Source organism: Myotis brandtii, unplaced genomic scaffold (assembly GCF_000412655.1).
Source record: "Myotis brandtii unplaced genomic scaffold, ASM41265v1 scaffold105, whole genome shotgun sequence".
In the NCBI taxonomy this organism is placed as follows: Eukaryota; Metazoa; Chordata; class Mammalia; order Chiroptera; family Vespertilionidae; genus Myotis; species Myotis brandtii.
Window position 1 is genome coordinate 1,470,476 of NW_005353538.1, and position 7,670 is coordinate 1,478,145.

Consider the following 7,670-nt stretch of genomic DNA (forward strand, 5'->3'; position numbering starts at 1 on the left):
ACTTGCATTTCTTTTAGCAAGGTAAAACAATTTAAAATATTCATAATAAACCAATAAATAATATAGAGTGCGAGATGTTGAAATTTGGGGGCGGGGGGGAAAGGGTAAGGGAAAAGAGTATTTGGAGAGAGGTTTCTTGCGATTATACTGAGGGTGGCTGGGGAAGCTCACATTGAAAACATTGAGTTGAAGTGAGGCCGCCCGCCCTGGGCGAATCTTGGGGAAGGAAGGGCATTTGAGCGGAGGAACCAGGAGTTGCCTGGTTGCGTGAGGAGGAGCACATGGACAGTGAGGCAGCGTGGGGAAGGGGAGGAGTGGCAGGAGGTGAGTGAGGTCAGAGACAGGAGAGAAAGGCAGATCTTGCGGGGTCCTGCAGGCCACGTAAGAATTGTAGTTTGAATCTGAACGAGGTGGGAGCCATTGAAAGGTTGTGAGCAGGGGAGTGACATGATCGGACTTAAATTTGATAGCATCACTCTGACTGTGGACAGCGCAGCTTGAAGTCAGAGGCCCTTTTAACAATTCTAGTGAGAGGTGCCAGTGCCTTGACGTTAGCAGGGAAGGTGGGAAGAAATGGTCTGATTCTGGATATATTTTGAAGGTAGAACCAACAGAACTTCTTCAGGGATGGATGTGATGAGAGATAGTAGTCAAGTTCGACTCCAAAGATTTTTAGCCTGAGCAATGGGAAGGATGGAGTTGCCATCAGCGGAGAGGGACAGAAATGTTGAACAAGGTTGGGGGGTGGGATGTGGAAGAAAATCAGTTCCATTTTGGACATGTTAAGTTTGAGATGTCTATTCAAGACCCAAGTGGAGATATCAAATAGGCCGTGGAATATATTTCTGGAGTTCAGAGGAGAGGTATGGACTAGAGCAGTGGTTGGCAAACTCATTAGTCAACAGAGCCAAATATCAACAGTACAACGATTGAAATTTCTTTTGAGAGCCAAATTTTTTAAACTTAAGCTATATAGGTAGGTACATTGTTATTAACTTAATTAGGGTACTCCTAAGGCTTAGGAAGAGCCACACTCAAGGGGCCAAAGAGCCACATGTGGCTTGAGAGCCGCAGTTTGCTGACCACGGAACTAGAGCCATAAATTGGTGAGTCATCAGTACACAGATGTTATTTAAAACCACGAGATTATCCTATATAATAAAACCTTAATATGCAAATCAACCAAACAGTGGAATGACCGGTCACTATGATGCGCACTGACCACCCGGGGGCAGACGCTCAGTGCAGGAGCTGCACCCTAGTGGTCAATGCGCTCCCACAGCGGGAGCGCTGATCAGCTAGAAGCTGGGCTCACAGCTGGTGAGTGGCGGGAGCCTCTCCTGCCTCTGTGGCACCACTAAGGACCCCTCGAGGGTTGTCCTACGCCGGCAGGTGGACATCCCCTGAGGGGTCCCAGACTGCGAGAGGGTGCAGGGACCCCCTCCCCCATGCATGAATGTCATGCACCGGGCCTCTAGTTTCAACAATAAAGATTTTAAAAAACAAACAAAGAAAGAAACAAACAAAAAACCCCTAAGAGATTAGATGAGATCACTAATGAATGAGTCCAGAGGAAGTACTGAGCCTTACCTTTGGGATATTCCAAAGACAGAATCCAGGATAAGGGGGAACTGGGAAAGGAAACTGAAATGTGAACAAAAAATAAGGACTAAGAAAGGCCAAAGAAAAGCTCTGGAGGTCAAGGGTATCAGAAAGTGCATCAAGCACGAGGAAATACCTCAGTCAAATACTGTTGAAAGCTCAAAGTGCCTCTTGCATTTAATATGTAAAAAGAGCAGTTTCAGTGGTGTGGTAGGCATGAATACTAATTGGAGTGGATCAAGAGAGAGCAGGGATCCGAGGCAGTGAGTAAATACTGTAACTTCTGAGGTGTTTTGCTGCAAAAGATGATTTTGTAAAAGATGGTCTAGATAATAGCAGGTGTATACATTCATAGAAACCCTAGAATAGAGGGAAAAGCTGATAATGTAGGAAAAGGGGGAAAGACATTGAGGGGAGGGACTGGCTTTGAAAAGGAGCGTGAACAACCTAGTAAATGCAGAGTAGAGTATACAGGGTGCCCCCCCAAAATCTATATGTACTTAGAATAAGTATCAATTCCAATGGGTTAAATCTTAAAAGAAACGTCAATTGAGCTATCAGCTGTTGAAATGTGTATACTTTTTTTTTTTTTTGCAATTGGAGCCTTTTTATTGCCCTTGGAGTTTCCTGCTTTTGGAGGTCGCCTTCTGTTGCCACAGGGTCCTGGGGCCAGGTGCCAAGCAGCAGCAGCAGTAACAGCTGGTTTAGTTGGTGGATGGCTTAGCCCACTCGACGTTGAGGATGAGGTGGTCGTAGCCAAAGCCGGACACTCCGGCAATGGTGCGGGCAGCGTCCTCACGGCGGTGGAAGCTGATGAAGGCAAAGCCCTTGGACTGGCCGGTGGTCTTGTCCTTCGCCAAGTAGATGCGTGAGATGGAGCCAAAGGGTCTAAAGAGCTCTTGCAGGTCTGTCTCACGGGTGTCCTCTGACAGGTTGGTGACGCGGATGGTGGCATTGTCATCGGCTCTGCAGTTGGGCTGCATGGACTCCCCACGGCAGCTGGCCCCATCCCGCAGGCTCGGTGGCACGTACTTCCGTCTTGTTCGGGCCGCCTGCACAGGCTCCAGCTCTCCAGGCAGTTTCTCCTTCTCGCCAGTGGACAGGCCCAGCTGCTCAGCCAGCTCCTTCTGCGTGGGCCCCAGCGTGTCCTTGTAGGGACAGCGGGTGGTCCAGTGGTCGCCCTTGCAGATCCGGCAGGACACGATCTTCTGGCCCTTGAGCTTGTTCATTGGGTCCTCCTCCTCCTGGCAGTTCAGATCCTCCTTGCTGGTGATAAAAATCATGGACACATCATCGCTGACCGTGGTGGTGGCCACATTGGGTCCTGGTGGGTCAAACTCCGAGTTCCCAAACTTCTTCCAGTTCTTCCTCCTTGCAACTGCCTTTGAGGCCTTCCGGTCTCGATTCTGAAGGTGCGGACAATCTTGAACTTCTTGCCATCTTCATCTATCTTGTACTCGGTTACTGTCTTGATGTTCCCATTGATGACCTCCTTGGGTACCAGAAGTGGAGCTCCTGGCAGCAGCTCGGGCTCTGGGCTCGTGTTGCCAGTGGCCAAAGGGATCCCCTTGAGGAGCTTGCTGGAGGCGCATTTGTCGTCCTCTACCTCCTCCTCTACCTGGTTGGCCCAGCTGGGCTTCGAATCAAAGTCTCCGGTGGGCATTGCAGAACTCCTCCACGCAGCCCAAGCCTGGGCCAGAGACCAGAAGTTATACTTTTTTTTTCTACCATAAAGTTTAATTATGGCTCAGAAAAAAGTGAGTAAATAACTTTCTTTGAAAAAATATATTGACACTGTGTAGATTGCAGTTATGGGGGCGGCTGGTAAGTTAAATTACCCTATTTTCTATTCTGAAAATGACAGAAAGTCCCATTTCCAGTCTGATTATAGAGATGCATGTGCCCAAAATGGCTGAGAATAACTATCATAAGAGAGGCAAAAGCTGTAGCCCTAGCTGGTTTGGCTCAGTGGATAGACCATCATCGACCTGTGGAGTAAAGGGTCCCAGGTTTGATGGCAGTCAAGGGCACATGCCTGGGTTGCAGGCTCAATCCCCAGTAGGGGGTGTGCAGGAGGCAGCCAACTGATGATTCTCTCTCATCATTGATGTTTCTATCTCTCTCCGTCTCCCTTCCTCTTTGAAATCAATAAAAACATATTTATTTTTTAAAAAAAGAAAGGCAAAAACTGTAAATCTATGGCATGCTATAGACTCCAAGAAAGTCTTAGAAATACCCAAAGTGGTGACAAGAAACATTTGGCTGGAATTTGGAGTTCTTTTCAGTCATCTTTGCCTTTTGCTCCATGTTTAAAGATGCCTGTGAACTCAATGGAATTGAAATTTCCCATTTTGTCAATAGACGTTTGTCTGTACAGCTCCTCCACTTCCTCCATAAACCTACCTCCCATTGCTGTCAGCAGCTCTCAGGTAATTTCCCTGAATGGTGCCAGTCACTTCTTCATCAAAGCAAGTGAAAGCATTTCTGATGATATCTTCTGGATCTGTGCTGTTTAATTCTCATCAAACATCCTGAGGAACATGGTGAAATGTATGGGACCTGGAGCCTCATTCATCATGGCATCTAGATACTCATCGGTTGGATCTTTCCCCATGGAGGCAAGCATATCATGTAAATCTTCCTAGTCAATGAGACCATCTCTGTTCTGATCAGTCATGTTAAACTCCTGAACCTGTGATTGATCAAACATGGCTAACAAATTGGATGTTTCCCACTGGGGGTGCTTCTTAGTGGTCTTGGTCTGTGCCCTTTTGCTCAACATGGTGGTGGTTAGATCCCTGCACTGCCACTTCAGTGACCCTTGTACACCCAGAGTTGCTAAAATACAACGCTTCCCGCCTCCCCTTAGCAAACTAGAAAAAAACTCAGTCACCATTCTCAGCCAACAGAGTGGGCCTGACTTGATGGAAAGGTGATGGGGGTGCAATTTTGACCCAGTGCACAGGAAGGAATATACAGCAGTGACTTAGAACATATGGGAATGTGTGGTGACTCGTTGGGTCTGATATCTGAGTCAAGTGTGTATATATTTTTGGGGGCCACCCTATCCTATATAATAAAGAGGTAATATGCAAATTGACAATCACACCCTCACACAAGATGGCCACCCCCATGTGGTCACAAGATGGCTGCCACAAGGGAGGGCAGTTAGGGGCAACCAGGCTGGCAGGGAGGGCAGTTGGGGGGGCTGGCAGGGTGGTTAGGGGGTGATCAGGCTGGCAGGCAGAAGCGGTTAGGGGCAATCAGGGAGGCAGACAGGCGAGCGGTTGGGAGCCGCCAGTCCTGGATTGTGAGAGGGATGTCCGACTGCTGGTTTAGGTCTGGGGCATGTTGTCACCAGCTGCAGCTTGTTTGAGAGATTTTAGCAAAGTCTAAAGCCTAAGCCAGGACAGTATATTTACATTGAAACGCTGCTGCAAATAGCTTGTGTGGGGTTGCAAATTGGATGGGAAGGGGCCTCAGGGAATCCCCAGGGTGGAGCAAACAGTGTGCACCAGTCTGATGGAGACTCATATAAAGCCCTGTGACAGGGGAGGTCCCAGCACAGGAACAATGACCCCTGTGAGCACTCCCATCTGGGAGAAAGCTGCTTCTGAGTTCCTCCCCCAATGCCAGACAATCCAGTTCTTCCCCATAAGTGTCTAGGTCCCCCAAAGCCGTCTGCTGCTGGGAGTCCAAGTAAGTTCATGCACTGGCCCTTTAAGAGGGACACCTGGGTCTCCAGCAGCCTCCATGTCCCTCAGCCACAATCCCCACTGATCTTTACAGCCTGTAGTGGGGACTTCTCTTCCCAGCTTTGGGACCCTGGGCTGGGGGTCTGATGTGGGGCCAGGACCCCTTGCTCCTCACGGGTGGCCTCTCAATGTTGTAGTTTTGGCAAATGAGTACAACAATGAGTGAGAGGCAAAGAAGTTGAGGGTGTATTGGAGAGTGGTCATGATTGATCATGGTATACAAAGAAGTTGGTTAAGGAAGAAAAAGAGGACATCCAGGTGGTGAAGGAGATGGTAGTATCAGCTTATGAATGGTCATGATGACTCCAAATTGATGTGGTTCCCATATCAGAGGGAACAGGCTGGAAATATAATAGGTGGTCAGATAGAGGGATGCATGGCAGACTCCAGAGTAGTTAATGATTGGTGATGACATGGGAATTAATGCTCAAGGAAGGTGGGACGTTATCATTGGACCTTAAAAAATAGATTTTTTAATTGATTTCAGAGAGGAAGAGAGAGGGAGAGATAGAAACATCAATGATGAGAGAGAATCATTGATCGGCTGCTCCTACATGCCTCACTCTGAGGATTGAGCCCGCAACCTGAGCATGTGCCCTGACTGGAAATGAACCCGGGACCCTTCATTCCGCAGGCCAACGCCAAACCAGCTAGGGCATCATTGGACTTTTTAAGGGAACTGAGAAGCCAGTCTATTGGATCATTTATGTCAATGTTTCTTAATCTTTAGTATTAATCAGCATTACATGAAAAACTAATTAAAACAGGTTGCCAGATGCCACCCCCAGAGTTTCTAGGTAGAATGTGATTGCTTTTATTTCTAAGTTTTCTAGTGATGCTGCTGCTGCTGCAGTCCAGGGACCATATTTTGAAATCCACTGACCCATATGTATGTTGAAATTGCCAATAATTAAGATAGCAGTTTAGATTTGCAGTGAGCAGGAGAAAAAAAATTGTCAAGAAATAAAGAAGAGTGGTTGGTAGAAAACTACCAACAATCAGGGACAGAGGGTATACAGGGGTGGGCAAAAGTAGGTACATTATCAGCCATCATTACTTAAAAAATAAATCACAAGTAAGGATATGAAATAATGACAATAATAAAACAAATAACACAAATAAATAAGACAGTAATTAATAATACAATAAGCTGTTTCGTGAACTCACAACTGTAAACCTACTTTTGCCCCTCTGTATAACCAGATAAATGACAGTTAACCTGGGAATATTTATGGAGTGGTTAGCTGTGTGGTTGAAACAGTGGTTGGTAGCAAAAGAGATTAAGGCAACACCAAAGGCAGATTGTTGAGGCCTTGCAGGTCAGTATTTTATTAGTATCAGGGTCTTTTATTTGGTGAGCAGGTCTAGTGTAAATATCTGTTAAGGGAATCTCTGCAGGAATTGCAACTTTAGTCATCTCAAGAATGATCACAACTGTAGCAATTTATATTCTGCTAATTAGGAAATATTAAGTCCTACAAAGCTAGATATCACTTTACATTAAGATTACGTAAGCCGAGACAACCAAGATGGCGGCATAGGTAAACACCTGAACTTGCTGCCGTGCACAACCACATTAAAACTACAACTAAAAGACAAAAGGAATATCATCCAGAACCTCGGGAAGGCTGGCTGAGTGGAAATTCTACAACTAGAGGGAAAGAGAAAAGCGCACTGAGTCTGGTAGGAGGTGCAGAGGTGTGGAAGTGTGGAGGTACAGAGGTGCGAGTGAAAGGGGCTGGCAGCTGGGTACGCTGTTGTCTTTTTCAATTGGGTGGGAGATACAAGTGCCCGACTGCTTGAACTCCAGTTTCGGGCGAGAATTTGGGGACCCAGACTCATATGGAGAGAAACTGGACTGTCTGGCATCGGGCTGGAACGTGAGGGCGGCTTTCTCGCAGAGGTGCTTGCAGCCGTCCTTGTTCCTGCACGGGGCTGCGGGACACAGACCCCAGGACCGCTCCGAGGCAGAGCAGACTGGCAGCCATTGTGGTTGCTCCGCCCTGGTGATTCCCTGAGACCCTGCCCCACCCAATTTACAACCCCACCCAAGCTGTTCGCAGAGGCTTCTGCATATGAATGGCCTGGCCTTTCTCTGCCTAAAAACCTGTCAAACTGTAGCTGGGTCAGAGAACCCCAGAGCTTCTGAAAGAAGGCGTAAGGTCCGTCAGCAGCCTGCATTACTTCACAGCTGTGCCTCATCTGGGCACCTCCAAACCCCAAACAAAGAGGAGGAACCTGCAGATCTCTCTGTAGTTCCTACTGGGTGGACTCAGGCAGAGGCTGACTTTGCACCTCCTTGGAGATCCAAGA

At 47.5% G+C, this 7,670-nt stretch overlaps 2 pseudogenes; both read right to left on the reverse strand.

The window, feature by feature from the left end:
- Positions 1-2,181: 2,181 nt before the first annotated feature.
- Positions 2,182-3,305, reverse strand: LOC102239017 (annotated as a pseudogene).
- Positions 3,306-3,840: 535 nt separating this feature from the next.
- Positions 3,841-4,449, reverse strand: LOC102239326 (annotated as a pseudogene).
- Between the last annotated feature and the right edge of the window lie 3,221 nt (positions 4,450-7,670).